General features: G+C 43.7%; 1 long non-coding RNA gene across 1 annotated transcript; it reads right to left on the bottom strand.

The window, feature by feature from the left end:
- On the bottom strand, positions 1 to 23,844 carry LOC138828685 (uncharacterized). Its single transcript, XR_011372306.1, has 4 exons — positions 23,362 to 23,844; positions 17,757 to 17,861; positions 15,899 to 16,054; positions 1 to 348 (listed from the first exon to the last, which is right to left on the bottom strand). It is a non-coding gene; the product is annotated as an uncharacterized lncRNA (long non-coding RNA).
- Positions 23,845 to 24,710: the final 866 nt, after the last annotated feature.

Raw genomic sequence — 24,710 nt, 5'->3', positions numbered from 1 at the left:
CTCACCAGATGAACAATGTCAAAAGTCCTGCCAGGTATGGATGGCTCTAGTCTGAAATCCTAACTATTCCAGAACTTCACACCCAGAACAGTGCACTTAAAGCCAGCAAGAACAGACCATAGAAATGCAGGCTTGGAGGTTGGAATCAAGTGGTAGAGCACCTGTGATGCACATGCAAACTGAAAGAGAAAGACAGGAGACACAGAAGCAGAGGCAGAGAGACAGATTCATTCAAATTTCTGCTCATGTGCAGACACAGTCATCCCAGGCCTGGTCCATCCACAAACACCACTATATCTCCATGCTTTTTCAGGTCTCTTGTTTCTTCACAGGTTTGTCCACCTCTACCTGAAAGGAAAGAAAATTAGCTTAATTCACACATTTTTCCAGTGTAATCAGGGACTCTGTTTGCTCAGAATATTCTCAAATTTGAAACTCAGCTCCCTCAGCACTCTGATTCCCCTTAGAGAAATGTGGACTCCCAGGGCAGTTGCAATTGTAAGTAATCTGTATAGGAAAAAGGGTCTTTAAAATTTACTGTTTTTATTTTACTGTAAGTCTGAAATAAGAGATTTTTGGATGATGGCATTATGTTAGAATGGCAATTAGGTTTAGAGAGAACACACAAGAAACTGCATTAAAATGGAGGAAAGTTGGGGCAGAAACTACTGACATGGTGCATGGAGACAGGTCCCTCTCTTTTCCCAGTGAAGATGAGCCCTTGAGCTTCGACCCAGCCAGTGTAAATAGTTGTACACAGTCACCTAGAGACTGCCCAAGGAGAAGCGAGGCCAGGATGCCACCTTCCCCCCAGATCCCCCTGCTCCTATACCAAGAAGCCCGAGGGCCACACTTTAAACCTAAGTAAACAAACTAGGCAAGTAAGTAGGAAAACATGCAACATATCTGGAAGGTGAGATGATGACCTGCTGCAGCATTTGGGACAAAAACACCTTAGTGTTCAGGGGACAAATGGGAAGTTACTTAATAAAGTGACATTACTTGAAAGTAAGGGATCGAGATGGATCCACCAAGCTCAGAAGGTACAGACAGCTTGAGGCCAACTTTCAGCTTACTTTTCAACATTTAAAAGTCAGCTCCCTGTCAGCTCTCCTCTCACTGGAAGGAATGCTAGCTGGGGAATCCCCTAGCACTTGTCACTCAGCCTGGCTATGCTGGACTGAGACCTCTGCTGGGGATACTGGGCACACAGCAGTGTGAACATTCTGCATGACTCCCTCCCCTCCTGCAGATCTTCAATTCCACACCTCTCTGCTTTTCCACACCTTAGTGCTGTGGCTGAGTTCTGCACCTCTTTCTCTGGAACAGCTTTGTTCTTAAGCTGTGGACATTACTTTGGGGGCCTTCAAACAGTAGCAGAGTTTGTGAAAAATGGTGACTATCCTGTGAGCCACGCTCTTCCAGCCCCATCACTTATTCCAGCTGGAGGCTATGGCCTCCCCCTGTGCCTGTCCAGAGGGAAGGGCATTTTCCACCAAGTGCCAACTCTCTAGTCTGCTCAGCCAGCTAAAAGAATCCTGGCCCCAGGTTAAGCTAGTACTGGAGCTGTGTGGGGAGCAGAGGGGAAGGACAGGCAGACTGGCACTTTGGCCTCTCTTCAGGCAACTGTTTGTCATCATTTTGCAATTGAATTTCTGAAGATAAACTGAATGTGTTAAGTTGTGCAGCTAAGCTGACTCTCCTTCATGGACAGAGGGCTGGTGGAAAGTGCCTGAGGAGTTGAGGTACAGTGGAATAGCCAAAGGCATCATTTTCCACTCCACACTTCTGGCACTCCCTTTTGAGTTTTCTTGGATGACCAGATAGGTACCCATGGCTTCATTGAACGCTCTGTCCTGGATTGCCTTTTCAATGTCAGCAATGTTGTAACCCATGTCCCATAGGACTGTGACACTAATGGGGTCCAGCTTTCTGGGCAGTGGCTCATCAAGAAGCAGGCCAAACCCCACACCTACAGCCAGCCATGGGTTTCTGATTGACATCCACAGTCAGCAGTTTGGAAAGGAGATAATGTCTCTTTGCAGATAGATAAAGGAGAGCTGTGTAACTGGCCTCAAGGATGTGTACCCATGTCTGCCATCTTCCTCCCCTCAAACAGCAACTTTCCTGTTGTCCTCTCATACAGAAGCATACCTAGGATCCAAATATCCTCTTTATAGGCATCATAAATTTTGTATAGGAACATTTCTAGAAGTCTGAATATCAAGGCTCCACAAAACCCCTTTAGCAATTGCCCCAGCAACACCCTGATGCTCAGCCCCAAATTACTGACTTTGGCATTGCATTTGCCATCCACAGGATGTTCCTGTGTGTGAATCTATTCTTGTGAGGGTAGTGCACAGCACTCACCATCTCCTTGAACAGCCTCCTGGCTTCAAGGTGGTGACAGGAGGATTTGCCAGTCCACCCTGTCCTATACTGGCTGTTGTTACACATTTTGTCATGACTCAATTTCAAGGCCTTTTGAGTCAGGGTAGGGTGGAGATACTGCCTCTTGTCTCCTGAAGTGTTAGTCATTTGGTTTGGACTTTAAATGACATCAAGCTGAAATTATTTACATTGTTTCAAAACCAAACAAATTGATGTTCACATGTTTTTTGGTCATGTGTGGGACTTGAACTCAGGGCCTGGGCAGTATCCTTGAGCTCTAATGCTCAACCACTTTGAGCCACAATGTCACTTACAGTTTCCGGGGTTAACTGAAGATAAGTGTCTCATGGGCTTTCTACTCAGGGTGGCTTTGAACCTAGAACCTCAGGTCTCAGTCCCATAAGGAACTAGCATTACAGATGTGAGCCACCAGTACCTGGCACAAATAGGATTTTAAAAAGATGCCAAGTTTTAACCTTAGACAAGACCATGAGGTCTGAAGGGCTGAGACCTTATCACGACTTCTGCTTGGTAGTTCAAGTTCCTGTCTGCCATTGCTCTGTGAAGGACTCTATGTGTTTCTGAGTTAGCCCACGGCAATCTTTTATTCCGTATTTTATTTCATTTTTAAAAGGTTTCAGTGACATTATTTTCCAAATATGTTTATGGAACAGCCACCATTGTCAATGGCTGGAAGTGGAACATTTCCCAGGGTGTTATTTTTAATAAGTCATTACTAACCATTATGATGCAGCATGGAACTCGTAATGGCTCTTGAAGGAAGGTGGAATCTTTCCTAATTAGGTTTTTATTATCTGTAAGTAATTGTACAGGAGTGGGAATGTGGGTTAGTGGTCGAGTGCTCACCTAGCATGCACAAATCTCTGGATTTGATTCCTCAGTTTCATATACATAGAAAAGCCAGAAGTGGAACTGTGGCTCAAGTGGTAGAGTGCCTCAAGCAAAAGAAGCTCAGAGACAGTGCCAAGGCCAAGTTCAAGACCCAGGACTGGCAAAAACACAGGAAGGGGTAAATGATCTGAATAGAAATTTCAAAAAATAAGAAATGCGGGAGTTCCGGGAAGATGGCAGAGGAGAAGCTGGAATCTGAACAAGCACTCACATAGAAAGCAGTTTTAGAGTTCCAGTGAACAGTCCTAAGCCAGAGAATCACACCAAGTGTGCCATCACAGAACAGAGAGTTAGACAAGAGAGGGGAAGCCAAGGCAAAAAGACACATCTGAGTGCCTGCCAGCAGCTGCCGCTGCGGCGGCAGGGTCGCGGCAGCGACCACCGCCGTGGTGTCATACCTGAGACACAGAGAGTCCGGGATGAAGGAGCCAGATGCAGGGGACTAGCGGATTCTACTCAACCCCAACAAGAACTGACAAGGAAAAGACATCTTCATCCTGCAGTTTGCAGACCAGAGACGACCCAGGATCCAAGATTCGGCGTGAGTACAAGCCCGACGTCCTCACTCCTTCTCAGGGAGCAGAGAGGGGAAGGCCACCCCTCCCCCCCCCAGCACCGGTGATCTCCATCTTGGATACCGACAAAGCTCGGAGGAGCTGCTAGCTCCAGCTCAGGCCTTGGAATAAAACGAGTCATTTAGCAGGTCACAAGAACTTACTGGCAAAGTGACCTGCCAGACTCAGCTCCATCCAGGGAAAAGTCACCCAGCTCAGGCGCCAGCCATTGGAGTGCCTTGACTCACTGGGTAACCAGAGCCAGAAGCTGCCCCTCCCTCTAGCAGCCACCACAATCAATTGAAAAACAGAAACCCTGAGAATGGCTCCAGGCTGGGCGCTGTGAGTTTTATCACAAAAAAGCCCCAGGGATAAGCTACTGTTTGTTGAAAGGCCTCAACTCTACCCAGAACCTAGCCTCATCACTGCATCCCCCTCTTTTGTGATTCTCAAAGCTGATCAACCTCCCAGAAAACTAACCTGGGAAGGGGATCTCAAAATTTGGGTAAAGCAGAGCATTTTTCTGCCTCTTCCAACAAACCGACTTAAGAAACAAATCAAGCCACAGGACCTCAAGCTGACCAGAGACTCCAACAAGAGCCTGGCTACAGACAAAAGGGAGATACAGGATTCTTCCCACACACACACACAAAAAAAAAAAATCAAAGGACTTTTTTTTTTCTTCTTCTTCTTTTCTTTTTTTCGTTTGTTTTTTGTTTTTTTGTTACCTTATATATATATATATATATATATATATATATATATATATATATATATATATAATTTTTTTCTCTTCTAAAACTTTTATTAATATTTAATTTTTGCCTCTTCTGAAAAAATAATTGTTTTCCACTAGCTTTTTTTTTTCTCCTCTTATAATTTTTATTTTAGGAATATGTGAATGAGCGTTTTCCTTTCTCTTCTTCTCTTCTTTCTCTTTTTCTTTCTTTCTTAATCATCTTTTTTTTTTGTCTAGCGCTACTGAACTTCTGATCTTTTCTTCTCCATTTCCCATCCTTAAAGTTTTTCACATCTCCTCTATGTCCCTCCCTTTCTGTCAACATATTCACATTCCTCTCTAAAGAGATGGTCTTTTAATCTCTATAATAACATTAATTTTTACGTTTCTATTTTTTTTCTGGTCTCTTTTCATTCCCCTTTCCGTCTCTTCCTTTTCTTTCTCTCTCTACTTGCATCCTACCCAACCCATTTCCTGCATTATGATTAGGACATAGTTAACTCTCCTTGTGCCTCCCCACACCAATCTATTCCTATTTTTTACCCACATCTCTCCCAATCCTAATAATTTCGGGTTTTCCAAATTCTTTTCTGCACTTCGAAGTCCTTTAACATATAGTTGTTCAATGTTGAATAGATGTATCTGTTGAACTAGCTGCTATCCGTAGACTATTGACTGTACAAATGCAAACTTTGGTTGAGGGTTGCCTTAAGATAGTGTTCTAGCACAAAACTGGTGCTATCTTCATCTCAAATGGGCACAGTAAGCCGGAAAAACACAAGAAAAATGGCAAATTCGGGTATCTCAATTCCCAGTCCTGATAATCAGGGATTAGAACAGATAAAGAATAATCCAGAGGAGAGTTCCCAAATAGCTCTACAAACACTACTAGCAAACATGATAAATGAGAAGTTTGACAATGTACAAAGGACTCTGTATGAGTGGGATAGGGAGAGAGAGGAGGCATCCCAGAAGTTTATACAGGAATAACATAAGCGTGAGGAAGCTACTCAAAAACTGATACAGGATTTGTGTGAACAACTTGAGAATACTCAAAGAGAAAGGGAGGAATGGCGTGAGCTGGCAAAGAACACTCAAAGAGAACTGCAGGAATCCCAAGAAGGGGAAGAAAGAGAACTGCAGGAATCCCACAGACGGGAGGAAGCTAATCAAAGAGTAATTCAGGAATTGAGAGACCAGGTAGCGAATTCACAAAGATCACTAAAGGCATTCATGGAATCCATTAAAAAAGAGCTGAAGGAAGTCAGGGAGACCACAAAGGGAATGCTGAATGGAACCCAACAGAAGGAATGGGAGTCCAAAGAAACCATAACCAATCAACTAAGTGATCTGAGAACAAACACAGAACACCAAATTAAGGAAGTAAAGAAATTCATACAAGACCTAAAACAGAGCTTCAACAAAGAACTTGAAGCCATCAAAGCTGACCAAATAGAAGGAAAAGAGATAAAAAAGAAAGTAGAGAGTCTTGACAGCAGGTTAGACCATGCAGAAGATCGAATCTCAGGGATTGAAGACAGCCTAGATATTATAGAGAAAGTACATGCAACCATCTAAGACAAGTCCAAGAAATATGATAGGTCTATCCAACACCTGGAAGACACCATCAGAAGGCCCAATCTAAGGATAATGGGTGTAGAGGAGCACCTAGAAAGAGAAGTTAATGGTCTAGGAAATTTGTTCAACAGGATCCTAGCAGAGAACTTCCCAAACATACAAAAAGATAGGCCTATTCAGATAAAAGAAGCTTTTAGAACCCCAAATAGACCAGACCAGAATAGGACAACCCACTGTCACATTATAATCCACACAGGATCAACTCAGACCAAGGAAATGATCCTTAAAGCTGTCAAGGAGAAAAGGTTAATCACCTATAAAGGGACACCAATTAGAATTACCTCAGATTTCTCAGCAGAGACAATCAAAGCAAGAAGAGCCTGGAATGACATATGCCATGCCCTAAAAGCAAACAACTATCAACCAAGAATACTGTACCCAGCTAAACTCTCCTTCATAACTGAAGGCCAAATAAAAACCTTCCATAGCAAAGAAAAATTGAAACAATACATCTCCACCAAACAAGCCCTACAAAAGATTCCTTAAGATATCCTACACATAGAAAACCAACAAGACCGCAACAAAGGCCCAGAAACTGCACCCAAACTGAGAATCCAAGAACCTTAGGAAGAACCCAGTTTTCACAGCCCCCAAGAAGGTGGATAACATGGCAGGAACTCCCAAATACCTCTCAGTCCTATCTCTTAACGTTAACGGACTGAACTCTCCAATTAAGCGACATAGACTGTCAAGATGGATTAAAAAAAAAGACCCTTCTATCTGCTGCCTGCAGGAGTCACATCATGCCTGTAAAAACAAACACATTTTCAATGTTAAAGGCTGGAACAAATTCTACCAAGCAAACGGCCCTCATAAACAGGCGGGAGTTGCAATCCTAATATCAGATAAAATAGACTTCAAATTAAAATTCGTGAGAAGAGATAAAGAAGGTCGCTACATACTAATAAAAGGATTTCTACTTCAGGAGTATATTACAATTCTAAATATCTATTCGCCAAACAATGGAGCACCCAAATTTATCAAAGAAACACTACTTTCGCTCAAATCCCATATAGATCCAAAGACATTAATTGTTGGGGATTTTAACACACCACTCTACCCACTAGATAGATCAACTCGGCAAAAACTCAACAGAGAAACCGCAGATCTAAACAGCTGCATAGGTCAACTAGATTTAAAAGACATTTACCGAACATTTCAACCAGCAGCATCAGAATACACATTCTTCTAAGCAGCACATGGAACGTTTTCTAAAATAGACCACATTTTAGGCCACAAAGCAAATTTGTCTAAATTCAGAAACATTGAAGTTATACCTTGCATTCTCTCTGACCACAAGGGAATAAAATTAGAAATCAACACCAAAAGCCACCAAAGAAAGTCTGGTATCACATGGAGGCTGAACAACACACTGCTGAATCACGAGTGGGTCATGGAAGAGATTAGAAAGGAAATTCAAATGTTCATGCTATTCAACAAAAATGAACACACAAATTACCAGCTCCTCTGGGACACAGCAAAAGCAGTACTCAGTGGCAAGTTTATAGCTCTGAGCTCCTACATCAACAAATTGGAGAGATCTGAAACTAACAATTTAATGACACATCTGAACCTCCTTGATAAAGAGCAGCAAGATAAACCCCAATCCAGTAGACGGAAAGAAATAATCAAAATTAAATCAGAATTAAATGAATTAGTATCCAAAAAAAACTATAGAAAGAATCAACAAAACAAAGAGTTCGTTCTTCGAAAAACTTAACAAAATTGACAGACCCTTAGCAAACCTTATCAGAAAAAGAGAGAACACACCCAATTTAATAAACTCAGAGATGAGAATGGAAACATCACCATGGAAACAACCAAGATTCAGAACATTATAAGGGAATACTTCTCAAAACTTTATGCTAATAAGTTTGAGAACTTGACAGAAATGGACCTTTTCCTAGCAAATATTGACATGCCAAAACTAAATCAAGATGAGTTAAACCAGCTTAACAGGCCCATATCAAGCATTGAAATAGAAACTGCAATAAGAGACCTCCCAGTTAAGAAAAGTCCAGGAGCAGATGGTTTTACAGCGGAATTTTACAAGGCCTTCAAAGCAGAGCTCACACCAATACTTCTCCAACTCTTCAATGAAATTGAAAGAGAAAGCTCACTACCGAACACATTCTATGAAGCCATCATAACCCTCATCCCAAAACCAGGCAGGGACTCCTCAAAGAAAGAGTACTATAGACCCATTTCTTTGATGAACATTGATGCAAAACTTCTCAACAAAATTTTCGCCAATCGACTTCAACAATTTATCCACAAATCATACACCATGATCAAACAGGATTCTTTTCAGGGATGCAAAGCTGGTTCAATGTATGCAAATCAATTAATATTATTCATCACATCAACAGGAGCAACAATAAGAACCACATAGTAATCTCAGTAAATGCAGAAAAAGCATTCGAGAAGATCCAACACCCCTTTATGATGAAGGTTTTGGAAAAATTAGGAATCCATGGAACATTCCTCAATACAATAAAGGCTGTATATGACAAACCTACAGCCAGCATTATATTCAATGGTGAAAAACTAAAGCCATTTCCTCTTAACTCAGGAACAAGACAAGGATGCCCACTCTCTCCACTTCTCTTCAATCTAGTATTAGAATGCCTAGCTACAGCAATAAGATAAGATGCAGACATAAAGGGGATCCAAATAGGGAAAGAAAAAATAAAACTCTCCCTCTTTGCAGGTGACATGATCTTGTATTTAAAGAATCCCATAGACTCCACTCCCAAATTACTCAAGGTGATTCAAAACTTTGGCAATGTAGCAGGTTATAAAATTAACCCCCAAAAATCAATGGCTTTTCTGTATGCCAACAATGAGAAAAGTGGGACTGAAATTAGGAAAGCAACTCCATTTGTAATAGTCCCACAAAAAATAAAATAACTAGGAATTAACTTACCTAAAGAATTTAAGGACCTCTACGATGAAAACTTTAAAATCTTGAAAAAGGAAATCAACACAGAACTTAAAAAATGGCAAAACCTCCCATGCTCCTGGATTGGCAAGATTAACATCGTGAAAATGGCAATACTTCCCAAGGCTATCTACAAATTCAACCCGATACCTATCAAAATTCCACCCTCATTCTTCAAGGAAATAGAAGAGGCAATCCAAAAATTCATATGGAACAATAAAAGACCCCGAATAGCAAAAACGCTCCTCAATGGAAAGAACACTGCTGGAGGAATATCAATACCAAATTTGAAACTCTACTATAAAGCCATAGTAATCAAAACAGCTTGGTACTGGCATAAGAAAAGACCTCAGGACCAATGGAATAGAATTGAAAACCCAGAAATGAACCTACAGACCTATAGCCATCTTATCTTCGATAAGGAAACTAAAACAATAGAATGGAAGAAAGACAGCCTCTTCAGTAAATGGTGCTGGCAAAACTAGTTAACTACATGTAGAAAACTAAAACTAGATCCTTATATATCACCCTGCACCAGAATCAACTCCAAATGGATCAAAGACCTTGAACTCAAAGCAGACACTCTGAAAACATTACAGGATGGAATAGGAGAAATCTAGGTCTCTTAGCTCAGGACCAAATTTTCTGAATAGAGACCCGGAAACACAACAAATCAAAGAAAGGTTGGACAAATGGGATTGCATAATGTTGCAGAGCTTCTGCAGGGCAAATGACATAGCTAGCAAGATCAATAGAATGCCCACCGATTGGGAGAAAATCTTTACTAGCCATACAACAGACAAGGGTCTCAAATCTAAAATATATTTGAACTCAAAAAATTAAACCACCCAACAACAAATCCTCAAAGAAAAAACTGCCCAATAAATCAGTGGGCGAAAGACTTAAAGAGAATCTTCTCTGAAGAAGAAAGGATGGCCAATAGACACATGAAGAAATGTTCAACATCCCTAGCCATAAAAGAAATGCAAATCAAAACAACATTGAGATATCACCTCACTCCAGTTAGAACAGCAAAAATCAAGAACTCTAACAACAACAGATGCTGGAGGGGATGTGGACAGAAAGGAACCTTACTTCATTGTTGGTGGGAATGTAAACTTGTTCAACCACTTTGGAAAGCAGTATGGAGGTTCCTCAAAAGACTTCACATAGATCTCCCCTATGATCCAGCAATCCCACTTTTGGGCATTTACCCAAATGTTTACAAACAAGACCACACTGAAGCTACCAGCACAACTATGTTTATTGCAGCATTATTTACCATAGCTAAGATATGGAACCAACCCAGATGCCCCTCAGTAGATGAATGGATCAAGAAAATGTGGTATATATACACAATGGAATTCTATGCCTCCATCAGAAAGAATGACATTTCCCCATTTGTTAGGAAATGGAAAGGTTTGGAAAAAATTATATTAAGTGAAGTAAGCCAGGCCCAAAGAAGCATAGGTCCCATGGTTTCCCTTATTTGCAATGTCTAGTATAGGTATGAGTCAAGCGGAAAAGGTCAGATAATGTGATTGTCGGAAAATGAACCCTTAAATATGTATTTTAATGTTTTCGTTTCTTTCATGCATGTGTTTCTAACGCATTTATAAGATTATTTCTTTGTTGCTTTGTATGTCCCTCCCCCACAGTGTAACCCCCGCTTTCACTATATTTGATGTCAGTATAACATGTGGAGGAGATGGGGACAAACAAGTGGTTTAAGGATTCAGGTGGACCTGTTGCAACAATGAGAAGTACAAAATGTCATGTCAAAACCAGCTTTACAATGTCGGTGTGGGGGCAGGAGTGGGGTATGATTGGGTGGAAGGGAGGGGGGAGGCTGGGAAGGGAGGTGAAGGTAAACAAAGGAGGAGGCTGCAATGCTTGGTAAGAAATGTATGCATTATCCTGCCCATGTAATTGTAACCCCTCTGTACAGTATGTTCTCAAATAAAATAAAGTAAAACGAAAAAAAAAAGAAATGCAAATAGCCAAAAATATATGAAAAAAATGTCCAGTGTCTTTAGCCATGCTGGAAAACTTTTTAAAAAAATCAAAACGATAGAAAGATAACATATGCTGGCTAGGATGTAGAGAGACAGATTGTAAATTGATACAAGCATTATGGTAAACAATTTGAAGGTCTCTAAATAAATACATGAGCTCACGTACAAGTATACTATGTCTATTTCAAGATTATTTATCCCAGCTTGGCTATAGAATCAGTCTAAATGTCTATCAATGGAGAAATTGGTAATGATCTTTCTCTTTCACACACATATATACATGCACACACACACACACACAAAGGAGAATTTTCCAGGCATAACAGTGATTGGAAAGCTATCATTTGGAGCACAATGGAGGCAAGGATTAAGTAAAGTTATCGAGACAAATGGCCCAGGGTCGCTCAGATATGTAGAGAACAATGACGACCATGGACTAGTGCTGACCAGAGGTTGGGGAGGAGGAATGAAAAGGGGAAAGGTGAGGTTTGTTTGATCAGTGTGTCATGTCCTGTGTATGATTACTACTTGCTTATAAAAAGTATCAATATTAAGATTGTCATCTTCCATGACCAGAAGAGAACCGTTTTCTCCTGCCTACATGACTCCACTGCAGCCTAGGCCCCTGCCCCTGGCCCTAGGTGGTCTTCCCATTCGCCCTACTATGTCCCTCCCAAAATCATCCTTGTAAACACAACCCACAGCATACTATTCTCTGTGTGTATGTGAGTGTGTGTGGGTGCAAGCACAGGCCAATATGTGGACTTGAACTCCCTGTTCAGTGTGAATGCTCTACTCCTTAAGCCACAGCTCCACTTCCAAGTTTTCTGGAATCATGCAATTTTCTACCCAGAATAGATTTGAATAATGACCTGTCAGCAGCCAGCCCTAGAATTCTTTATCTGCATGCATGTTCTATTTACTATAGCACCATTCACAATAATATAGGGAATCATTCAAGTGTCCATCACTGGACGAATAAAAAGACAGTACATACATATTGTAGTACATTATTCAGCCTAAAAAAATAAAAATAAAACTGCCTGGTACAGGTGGCTCCTGCCTGTCATCCTATCTACACAGGAGATAGGAGGATTGAAGTCAAAGCCAGCCCAGGCAGGATATCCATGAGAGTCTTACTTCAAATATCCATCAGAAAACCAGGAATGGAGCTGTGCCTCAAAGTGGTAAAGTGATAGTCTGGAGCTAAATGCTCAGGGACCACTTACTGTCCCTAATTCAAGCACCAAAAAGGAACCAGAAAAAAGAAACCAACACTCAGACACTATGGATGGATCTGGAGGACACTCAGTTTCATGAAGTAATACAGCCAGAGGAACACCAATATCACACACACCCTTTCATATTTAAAGAAATGTGGCTTTAGAGTAGATAGGAGAACCACAGGACATTGTTGAAGCAGCCTCCTTTGGTGAAGTGGAGAGCCTCTGCTACCAAGAGGCTCCTGTGACTTCTCTGATCCTGTTCTCTCCACTGAGCCCAGGCTTCCTTGCTGCAGCCACACTGGCATTTGCACTGTAGGATCTGGGGGCCACTTCTATTCCAACTGCCTGGAATGCGTTTCCCGACACCCAGCTGCTCACTCCCCTATTCTTCCCCAAAACCCCCTTGCCAAACAGGTCTACTCTGATACTTAAAAATACAACCTTGTGCACATGTGTACACAACACACATCTGCAAACACACAAAAACACAGAGTATTTCCAACACTCATCCTGATTCTTTCTGCCTTAATCTTCCTTTTCATATATACTATGTAGTACTTTTATAAGTTTGGGTATTCTCACTCTCCATGCTTGAGTGTAAACCCACAGAGATAATTTTATGCTGTTCTCAGCATTCTGTCAGTCTTCAGCATGATGTCACTCATCCTGTAGGCACTCAGTAAATGTCCATTGAATGAAAGCCTACCCATTCCCTCACACATTTATTCAACAAGTATACTGCCATACATGGTCAAAGCTCTTTCCTACTGTTTTCCCATGACTCCTCTACACAACCCCTGTCACCCTTGCCTCGTGGTCTCCCCACCTGTGTTCCCAAGCCCTTTGCCTAAAGCTTTGTGACCCTCAATTTTACATATGGAGATGGTGCGCACACACCAAATAACCTGTTCCTCCTCTGGGAAGCCTTTCCATACCATCTGAACTCCTTACTGGAGTTCTTCCAAGTCTCTCTGTAAGCCATGAACCCGTCCTAGCTAATGGTCTGTGTGACATTGTGGCTAACCTGTGGAACCCTCATCCTCAGGCCAACTTTTCGTCTTCTCTCCAAGTACTGAGCCAAATGCACTCCAGCTGTTCCACAAAGGTTTAGGAGTGTTCGAGGATGCCCATGCATCATACTGTCAATTGAAAAGTCAAAGGAATACCTGAGTTTTGGAGAGTGAGCTCATCTGGCCCCAAAAGACTGGCATGAAATCATAAAATGACTTGCCTCCTGGTTGGCACAAGGCCCTGCCCACAGCCCCAAGGGTACACAATGCCCCTCTCCCTCATCTCCATAATGCAACCCAACACTGAAATCCCACCCAGTGCAGCAGTGACGAGGCACCCTATCTACTGCCCTGGGACTACTAGAAACTAGCTTCAAGCCAAACCCACTGCCGGGAACTGAAACCTAGTCCCTCATTTCAGGACCCCTGAGACAACGAAAAAGAACTTAGAAACCATGGAAATTCACAGTACGTCCCTCACCATCCACCCATTTCACTGACCAATGATCCTTGCGGAATTCAGAAGTCCCTAGTTTCCTCCTCTCAGCTCTCCTTCAGCATCCGGGTCAACCCTGTCTATCAGCAAGGTGCCCATTTCTTGTATATTTTTGGCTCTCAGTGCTTCTGTAACAAAAATCCTATCTTATTCTCTGGGAAGAGCTCTGTTCCCTAATTACCCCAGAGATATACCACTGTTTCACTGGGAGCCTCAGCCTTCTCCTGCTGCAAATCTCATCAGTCTGCCTTGCACGCTCAGTCTCTTGACTCCGGTGAACATACAACAGAGGTCCAATGTGTCCAACACCTCCCCATCACACACCTGTCTTCCAAAGGCAGAATCACCCTCAGTACTTCCATCGTGTAGAAATCTAATGTGCTGCTGAATGAATATCACAGTGTTGGAGGTTCATATCCAATCTTACTGAATTTCTGCTCATGTCCACATGTACTCATCTCCATCCACATGCTCCTATATTTTCATGCTTTCTTAGGTCTCTTGCTCATTCAAAGGTTTCTCCACCTCTAGTTGATAGGAAGGAAAAGTATTGTATTTCCTACATTTTTTGGTTCAAAAATGGGCTCTGGAGACTTATAGTGTGGTAATATTTGAAACTCAGCTTCCTCCACACTATGTGCCCTAGGACAATAATCAGGCCCTACTCTTCTTCTATGAGACCTAGAAGCTTCCCCTGGGAACTGACAAGGAAAAGGAAGCACCATGCCCAAGCCTGGTGCTCTGGGGAAGGTGGTGTCAACTGGAAGCATCTTTGGGGACTCAAAGGGTCTCTCCTAAGAATCTGACAAATCCCAGTGTTGAAACCCTTGTATTATGGAAATGTAATTCTCTATCTTTTCATTTTCCACATGCAGCCCAACCCAATACCCTTTCCTTCCTCAAACATTTTTAAGTTGTCCCTCATACAAGTACACAATTTCCTTTTGTCATAACAGAGAAACCAACCTGTGCTGTACCAGATTCACAAAGTCTAGGTGCTAAAGGCTCACCTGTATAATCCTAACTACTGCACACGCTGACACTGAGAAGACAGTAGATAAAGCCAGCCTGAGCAGACTCCATGTCCAACTCTGTAGAAAATCAGGCCTAGAAGAGTGACTCCACTGGTAGAACATCAGCCAGAAAAACACCCACACTCAAGAGAGAGAAAGGGAAAGAGGGGACCTGAGGGGGAGAAAGAAAATGGACAGAGAGAAAAACAGAGGGACATGCATACATACCTAAAGACAGAGAGACAAAGAGACAAATTCAGGAGAAAGGATTGAGTGAGAAGGAATGGGATAGGGAGAAAATGATTAGAGGGAGGAGAAGAGGAGAAGAAGAATGGTGGTGTAAAAAAGGAGAGATTAGAGACAGTAAAGGGGAGGATGGCCCAAGGAAAGGCCACAGAGGAAAAAGGAGACTGAAAAACAGAGTTCAAGCCAGCACACTCCGAAATGCATACACACAAAAACAAAAAGAGAATAAAAAAGCATTGAGAAATCATGGAAATTAATATTACTTTCCTCCCCAAATGCCCTATTCACTGAACACTGTTCCATGAGGAGTTCACCATTCCTTACTTTCCTCCTCAGCTCTCTTTGAGTATCAGTATCAACCCTGTCTTAAACCAGTTATGCATCATTTGTCTATTTGGAACCTTATTGCTTCTCTCACCAGAAACCTATCTCATACTTTGAGAATAGCATTGCTCCCCAAATACCCCTGAGCATTACCACTGATCCACCAGGAGCCCCAGCCCTCCTCTTGCCTCTAATCTCATCAGTCTACTCTTCAGGTTCAGCCTTCTGACCCAGTGTACACATAGAAAACGTCAGGTTTGCCCAACTCCTCCCCATCACACACTTCTCACCCAAAGGCAGCATCAATCCTCAGCACGGCCTTTGTGTGCAATTCTACTGCCCTGGGTGAACCAATACAAATAATCTAGTGTGAAGGGTCATATATAATCTTACTGAATTTTTGTTCTTGTGGGAAGGCAGTCATCCCAGGAAGGGTCCATCCACGGGTGTGGTCCATATACAACCAATGTCCGTCCAGGCTATGTCCTTCCACAGATCCCAGTTTATATCCATGATTCCTGAGGTTTCCTGTTCCTTTACCACCTCTAGCTGAAAGGAAGGGAATATATTTTAATTCATACACTTTGTGGGTCCAAAAATGGCCTCTTGATGTTCAGAATGTTCAAATATTTAAAACTTGGCTCCGATAGCATTCTTTATTCCACACGAAGAAAAATTGGGCTCTGCTATTCTTCCATGAGGCCTAAAGTATTTACTGGGAAATGGAAGCACCATGCCCATGCTGGGTGCTCTGGGAAAGGGGGCCTCTCTGGGGACTCATACAGTCTCTACTAATATTTTGACACCTCTCAGTGCACCTTTAAAGTGCACATGTCATCCTTCCCTGTCCATTTACACCAACCCATTACACCCTTGCTTCCACAACCAATTGTAAGGTGACTCTTACACAGCTGTCCCTCATATAAATACACAAATCCCCTTTCAAAACAGAGAAAGCAACGTTTGCTTCACCAGATTAACAAAGCCAATTGCCTTCCCTGATGCTGTAGGCTCATTTCTGTAATCCTACCTATCTGCCAAGTTGACACCTTGAAGATTGCATTTACAGCAAGTCTGGGAAGACTCCATCTTCAAGTAACTAGAGAAATGCGAGCCTGGAAGTGTAACTCAAGCAGGAGAGAACCAGACATATCCATGAAAACTGAGAGAGAGAGAGAAAAGAGAAAGACAGAGAGGGAGAAAGGGAAAGAAGAAATAAGAGAGAAGTGTAGAGAGAGAGGAGTAGTGAGGGAGGTGGGGAGAGAGAGACAGGTTCAAGAGCGGGAAGAGAGGGAAAGGGAATGGTAGAGGGAAGTAGAACAGCAAGAAGAGGAACAGGAGAATTAGAATAGCAGTAGTTATGGGAGGAGTGAAAACAATGAAGAGAAATGGTGGGGAGGAGCAGGGAGAATGTGAGAAAAGTGGAGAGAGAACAGAGATGGCAAAGGATACAGAGCATAAGAAAAAAAAGCACTGAGGTGTAGCAGCACACACAAACACATACACACAACAAACAAAAGGAAACAATAAAAGAATAACGATTGAGAAATCTTACAAATCAACAGTTAATACCTTCCCAATCACTTTCTTCACTGAAGAATGGCACATGTGGAATTCAGGATTCCTCAGTTCCCTTCTTAACTTGCCTCCTGTCTTCTCCTTTACATTTAGTGTCCACTCTGTCATTTACTTTGTACCCATCTTTTCCCTCTTGTAGCTCATATTGGGACTCTTACCAGAATCACATTTTGTTCTTTCAGGGGAGATCTGCTCCCGAATAGCTCTGAACTGGACCACTGATCCTACCTCCTGCAGAAAATCTCATCAGTCTGCTCTGCAGGCTTAGCCTCCTGATATCAGTGCACACATAGCAAAAGCCAGGTGTTGGGGCTGGGAAGGTGGTTCAGTGGTAGAGTGCTTGCCTTGCATGCATAAGTCCCTGGGTTCGATTCCTCAGCATTGCATAAGCAGGGAAAAAAGGTGGAAGTGGAGCTGTGGCTGAAGTGGTAAAGCGCTAGCCTTGAGCTGAAGAGCTGAGGGACAGTGCCCAGGCCCAGAGTTCAGGCCCCATGACAGGACCCCCTTCCCTCAAGAAAAAAAAATGTCAGGTGTGCCCAATTTCTCCCCATCACACACTTGTCTCCCAAGAGCAGACAGCATCATACTGCACCACTCCCTCTATGTGGAAATCTCATGGCCCTGGCTAAACCAACACAAATAACCCAGTGGAAGAGGTCATATTCAATCTTACCGAATTTTCACTCCTGTCCAGATGCAGTCATCCCAGCAGGGTCCATCCACAGGCACCACTGTATCTTTATGCTTTCTTAGGTCTCGTGCTCATTCACAGGTTTCTCTGATAGGGAGAAAATGTATTTAATCCATACATTTTCTTTCATTAAATAATGAGCTCTGGATGTTCAGAATGTTCTCAGATTTGAAACTCTGCTCCCCTGGCAATCTGATTTACTAACCAGAAAACTTGGGCTCTGCTCTTCTTCCATGAGGCCTAAAGTCTTCACCTGGGGACTGCTAGGGGAAAGGAAGCACCCTGCCCAAAGCCTGGTGTTTGGGGGAAGTTGTGTCAGTAGGGGGACTCCCTGTGGATGAACATATTCTCTACAATACCTCTCACTCCTTTCTGTGCTGACATACTGGCACTGTGCACAGGTTCTTTCCACCCTGTCCATTCTGCACAACCACCCACCACATGTTTCCCTCCTCAAACAGTTCCAAGATGTCTCTCACACATCTGTCCCTCAGATAAGTACACAAATCCCTGTGCTACACCAGATTAACAAGGTCAGAAACATTGCTGATGGTGGTGGATCATGCTTGTAATCATAGTTCTTCCAAAAGGTGACACCAGAAGATCAGAATTTAAACCAGCCAGGGCACACTCCATCTTCAATTAAGTAGAAAAATGCTGGCTTAGAGGTGTGACTTAAGTGATAGAGCAAGAGCTATGAACATGCCAACTCAAAGAGAAAGATCTAGAGAGGCAGGAGAGAAAAAGACAGATTTGTGAGTACAGTGGATGGGAGAGAGAATAGAAGAGGAAGAGAAGAGGAGAGAGAAGAGGGAAAGGGGAAGAAGAGACGGAGAGGAATGGCTTGGAGGGAAGTGAGCTGGAAAGAGGAAGAGAGACAGGAAATAGGGAGAAAGAAGAGACAGAAAAGGAGACAAAGAGAAAATCACTCAGTTCAAGTGCCAGTACCAGCACACACTCACAAACACATGCACACAACCACAAAATAACCCAAAGAAAATAAAATCAAACGAGAGACACAACATGGAAATCAACAGTAATTCCCTGTCCACCCGTCTTCACTACAGATGGTTCCATGTATAATTCAAGAAACCTTAGCTTCCTCCTCTCAGCTCTCCTTCAGCATCAGTGTCAACCCTGTCTATCAGCAAGGTGCCTATTATTTGCCCAATTTTGGCCCTCATTGCTTCACTCACCAGATTCCCCTCTCATTCTTTCAGCTGAGTTCTGTTCCCCAAGTGCCCCTGAGCCAGCCCACCTCCTGCTGCAAATCTCATAAGTTTGTCCTGCAGCTTCAATCTCCTGGACCCAGTGCACATATAGCAAAGGCCAGGTGTGCCCAAGTGCTCCCCACGGCTCATCACCTAAAAGCAGCACCAGCCCTCAGCATTGCCTCTGTGTGGATTTCTAATATCCTAGCTGAACCAACACACATAACCCAGTGGTGGAGGATGATATCCTATCTTAACAAATTACTTTTCATGTGGGAACACAGTCTACCCAGGCAGGGTCCATCTTCAGGTAAAGCCCATCCAGGCCCTGACCATCGGAACTACTTATAAGCAGAAGGACACAAGCAACTACTATTATCCACACTTTCTCAGGTCTCTTGCTCCTTCAGAGATCACTCTCACTCTGGTGAATGGAAAGAAAAAATGCTTTAATTCATATACTTTGTAATACCAGAAATTGACTCTGGATGTTAAAAATGTTCTAATATTTGAAACTCAGCTTCCTTCCCTCCATGGTTCCCATAGGAAAAAAATCAGGCCCTCCTATTCTACCATGAGACCTATATTCTTCCCTTGGGAACTTACAGGGAAAACACCATGGCCAAAGTCTATGCTCTGGGGAAGCAGGTTCAGCTGGGGCCTCTTTGGGGAGTCTCACAAGGTCTCTACTAAGAACCGGACACCTCTCAGTGTTGACACCCTTGCACTGTGGAAATGTAATTCTCTGCCTATTGTCATCCTACACACTAGCCCACCATAGCCTTCCTTTCTAAACACTTGTGAGTTGTACCTTACACAGCTATCCCTCACATAAGCATACCAATCCCTTTTGAAACAACAGACTAACCAACCCATGCTCTACCAGATTCACAACGTCCAAAGAACTGCTAGCTCCTGGAGGCTCATGTGTGTAATCCAAACTATTCTACTAGTTGACATTGGGAAGTCTGCAGACAAAACCAGCCTGTGTAGACTCTACTTATTGCAACCAGAAAAATTCAGGACTAGAGGTGTGACTACAGAGGTAGATCACCAGCCAGAAACATGTAAACTGAAAGAAAAATGAGAGTGAGAGACTGAGACAGACAGAGAGAGAGAAAGAGAGAGAGAGAGAGAGAGAGAGAGAGAGAGAGAGACAGAGACAGAGACAGAGAGAGACAGACAGACAGACAGACAGACAGACAGACAGACAGACAGACAAACAGACAGACAGACAGAATCGGCGGAAAGAGACAGAGACAGATTCAGGAGGAAGAAAAGGCTGAGATGGAATGGGAAAGGGAGAAGAGGGGAAACATCAGAAATGAAGGAGAAGAGGAAAATATGAGGGAGTAGGAATGAAGAGAAATGGTAGAGGGGGGAGAGCAAAGAAAGTCCAGGAGGAAAAGGAGACTCGGAGAGAAAACCAGACAAGTATAGAGTACAAGCCATTATACCACCACACGCTCACAAATGGATCCAATAATAAAGAAAAAAGAAAGACAATAAAGAAAAATCATGGAGACATCATGGAAATTCACAGTTCTTCCCTCCACACCCACCCTCTTCAATGAACTCTGGTCCATGTGGAGTTCAGGACTGTTAGCTTCCTCCTCTCACCTCTCCTTCAGCATCAGTTTCAACCCTGTCCATCACCAAGATGCCTGTCCTATGACCACTTTGGCCCTCACTGCTTTTCTCACCAGAAACTCATTATTTGAGAAGAGCTCTGTTCCCTAAATACCCCTGAGGTGCACCACTGATCCCACAGGAGCCCCAGCCCACTTCCTGCTGCAAATCTCATCATTATGCAGTGCAGGCTCAGCCCTCTGAGCCCAGCCCCCCCCCATAGCAAAGGCCAGCTGTGCCCAACTCTCCCCATCCCACACTTGTTACTCAAGGGCAGCATCCGCCCTCAGCACTGCCTCTGTGGGAATCTAATGACCTTGCTGAATCAAAACAAATTTCACAGTGGAGAAGGCTCACATCCAATCTCACTGGATTTCTGTGGAAATGCAGTCAGCCCAGGCAGGGTCCAGCCACAGGCACCACTATATAGCCATGCTTTCTCGGGTCTCCTGTTCCTTCACATAATTCACCACCTGTAGCTGAAAGCAAGGGAATATATTTTAACTGGTACACTTTGTGATTCCAAAAACGGACTCTTGCTGGTTCTCCCTGCAGAAAATTAGGGTTTACTTTTCCATGAGTCCTACAGTTTTTCCCAGGAAACTGCCAGGGGAAAGGAAGCATCATGCCCAAAGCCTGGTGCTCTCGGGAAGGGGGTGTCAGCTGGGGGCTTCCCAGGAAACTACCAGAATCTCTAGAAAGATATGACAACACTGAGCGCTGACCCTTTGTGCAGTACACATGTTCCTCCCTCCCTGTCCATTTGCACACCAGGCCACCACCCCCTTCCTTCAACACCATTTGTAAGGTGTCCCTCACACAGCTGTCCCTTACAGAACTACACAAAACCCTTTCAAATAACAGAGAAGGCAACCTGTGCTACACCAGACTAACAAAGTCTAATGTGTTGCCTGATGCTGGAGGCTCTTGCCTGTAATCCTAGCTATCCCACAAGTTTACCTGCAACATTATACAGACAGCACTTTGGGAAATTCCTTCCTCAATTAACTAGAGAAATGAAAGCCTGGAGGTATGACTCAAGTGGGAGGGAACTAGTTATGACCATGTAAACTGAAAGAGATGAAGAGAGAGATAGGAGAGACAGAGAAAAAGACATTGTGAGAGACTGATTCAAGAGCAGGGAGAGAGGAAGACAGAATGGAACAGGAAGATTCATGAGGAGGGAAGAGGAAGAGAAGAAGAGGGAGAAGAATGAAAGGGGAAGAATAGGAGGAATGTAAGAGGGAGAAAGAAAATTAAGGAAGGTAGTTGGGATGGGGTGGAGAGGTGAGAAGGTGAGGATGAGAAGAGAGTGCAAAGGAGACAGAAAGAGAGAAAAGCAGAGTTCAAGCTCCAGTACCAGTACACATGCAAAACACATACACACAACAAGCCAACATGAGATAAAAGAAAAAGCATGAAGAAATCAAGGAAAGTCAGAGAACTTCCCTCCCCACCCACCCTCTTCACTAAATACTGGTCCATGTGGAGTTCAGGATTCCTCAGCTCTTTCCTGACCATCCTGAGTTGTCATACAGCATCAGTGTCAGTCCTTTCTTTCAATAAGGTGCCCATCCTTTACCCTCTTTTGGCCTTCCTTGTTTCTCTCACCACAATCCCATCTCATTCTTTGAGGGGAAATTTGCTTCCCAAATGGCCCTGAGTTTGATCTGATTCACCCAGAGGTCCAGGCCACTTCCTTCCACTGTCTACTCTGAAGGCTCAGCTTCTTGACCCAGAGCACAAATAGCAAAGGCCATGTGGACCCAACTCCTCCCCATCACTCCCTTGTCACCCCCCGAAGCTGAACCAACACATATGACCCAGTGGTGGAGGGTCACATCCAATGATACCAAGTCTCTGCTCATATTCAGAAACAGTCAGCCCAGTCAGGATCCATCCACAGACAAAGTCCACCAAGCATCCATCCACAGGCACCACTGTATCTCCATACTTTCTCAGGAATTCTGCTCCTTCTCACGTTTCTCCACCTCTACCTTCAAAGAAGGGATATTATTCTACTTCATATCCTTGGCCAGTCTAAACAGTGGCACTGGTTGGTCAGACTGTTCTCTTATTTGAAACTCAGCTAACCCAACCTTCTGCTTCCCCTTAGAGAAAATGGGGGCTCACGGGAGGAGTTGCAATTCAAAACAACCTGTCTAGGTAATAGGGTCTCTTTGATAGTGAGCAAATAAACAACTCTGAAAAAAGAGATTCTTGGATGATGGTTTTATGTTGGGATTATGATGAGATTTAGAGAGAAATCACACAGGCAGGAGAGTGCATTGAAATGGAGGAAAGTAGGGGAGAAAACATTGAAAGTGCACTGGGTGAATGGCGACAGGTATCTCTCCATTCCCAGTGAAGATTTGCCTTTATGCTCCAACCTAGCCAGGGTAACTAGTGTGCTCAGGTGTTGTACCCAGTCACCTAGAGACTGCGGAAGGAGAAGCAGAGTCCAGGATGTGTCCTGCCCCTCATATGCATGGATTCCTATACCAACAAGCTCAAAGGCCTCAACTTGAACCGAACTAAAGAACTCAATAAACTGGCAAGTAGGGACACAAGCAACCTACCTGGAAGGTGAGATGACCCGCTGCAGAATTTGGGACAAAAACACCTTAGTGTTGAGGGCACAAATGGGAAAGGTTGTTCAATGAAGTGACAATACTCTTAAGTAAGGGATCAATGTGGATATGCCCAGCTCAGAAGGTACAGGCAGCTTGAGGCCCCTTTCAGCTTACCTTTCAGCATTGGAAAGCCTTGGTGATGTCAGCTGTCCTTTCTCCAGAAGAAATCCCTGCTGGTGAATCACACAACCTGGCCATGCTGGCCTGAGACGTCCGCAGGGTGAACTTCCTGCACGACTCCTTCCCCACTTGCAGCTCTTCAATTGCACACCTCTCTGCTTTTCCACACACCAGATAGTCACCCCGAAGGTCTGAGTCTGGTGGGTGGTTTTCAATTTTGCTGTTTCAGAGTTCTGTACCCATTTCTCTGGGCCAGCTTTACTCTCAATCTGTGGACATTACTTTGGGGCATTCATGACTTACAGCTCTTCAATTCCACACCTCGCTGCTTTGGCACACCCCAGTTAGAGTTACCCCAAAGGTCTGAGTCTGGTGGGTGGTTTTCAATTCTGCTGTTTCAGATTCCTGTCCCCCTTTCTCTCGGACAGCTTTACTCTCAATTTGTGGACATTACTCTGGAGCCTTCACACAGCAGCAGATTCTTCAAAAAATAGTGACTATCCTGTTAGCCACCCTCCTCCAGCCCGTCTAATGTTCCACCTGGGGCCTATGGCCTCCCCCTGAGGCTGCACAGTGGGAAGAGCATTTCCCACTGAGTGGGAACTGTCTAGTGTGCCCGAGCAGCTAAAATATTCCGGGCCCCAAATGAAGCTGGAACTGGAGATCTGCAGGGTGTATAGCGGAAGCACAAGCAGACTGGCACTTCGGGTTCTCTTCAGAGGTAACTGAAATTCTGAGGACAAGCTGAAGGCCTGAGGTGCAGAAAAGGTTGCTCTTTTTCATGCAGGGAGAGGGCTGGTGGGATTTTCCTCAGGAGTTAGGCATGGTGGACTAGCCAAAGGCATCGTTTTTGGTTCTACACTGCTAGCATTCTCCTTGAAGTGTTCCTGCATGAGCAGGTAGGTGCCCATGGCTTCATTGAATTCTCGGCCCTGGATTGCCTTTTCAATGCCAGCTACGCTGTACCCCATGTCACACATGACTGTGACAATAATGGGGTCTAGCTTTTTGGGAAGTGGCTCATCAGGAAGCAGGCCAAATCCCATACCTAGAGCCAGCCATGGGTGCTGCATTATTTTCTTAATAGCAGGCCTCAGATTGAAGTCCACAGTCAGCAGTTTAGAAAGGAGATCACGGCCCATTGCAGATAGGTAAAGGGGACCGGTGTACCTGGACTCTAGGATTTGTTTCTCTATCTGAGTCATCTTATACCCCTCAAATGGGAACTTTCCTGTTGTCATCATATATAACAGGATGCCCAAGTCCCAAAAGTCCACCTTGTACCCATCGAACATGTTGTATAGGAACACTTCAGGAGGGTGGAATATCAAGGCTCCACAAAC

The sequence above is a fragment of the Dipodomys merriami genome, unplaced genomic scaffold (genome assembly GCF_024711535.1).
Source record: "Dipodomys merriami isolate MVZ:Mamm:240054 unplaced genomic scaffold, mDipMer1.0.p SCAF_1605, whole genome shotgun sequence".
Classification (NCBI taxonomy): Eukaryota; Metazoa; Chordata; class Mammalia; order Rodentia; family Heteromyidae; genus Dipodomys; species Dipodomys merriami.
The sequence above is the reverse complement of the archived record's forward strand: the minus strand, read 5'-3'. Positions and strand labels throughout refer to the sequence as shown.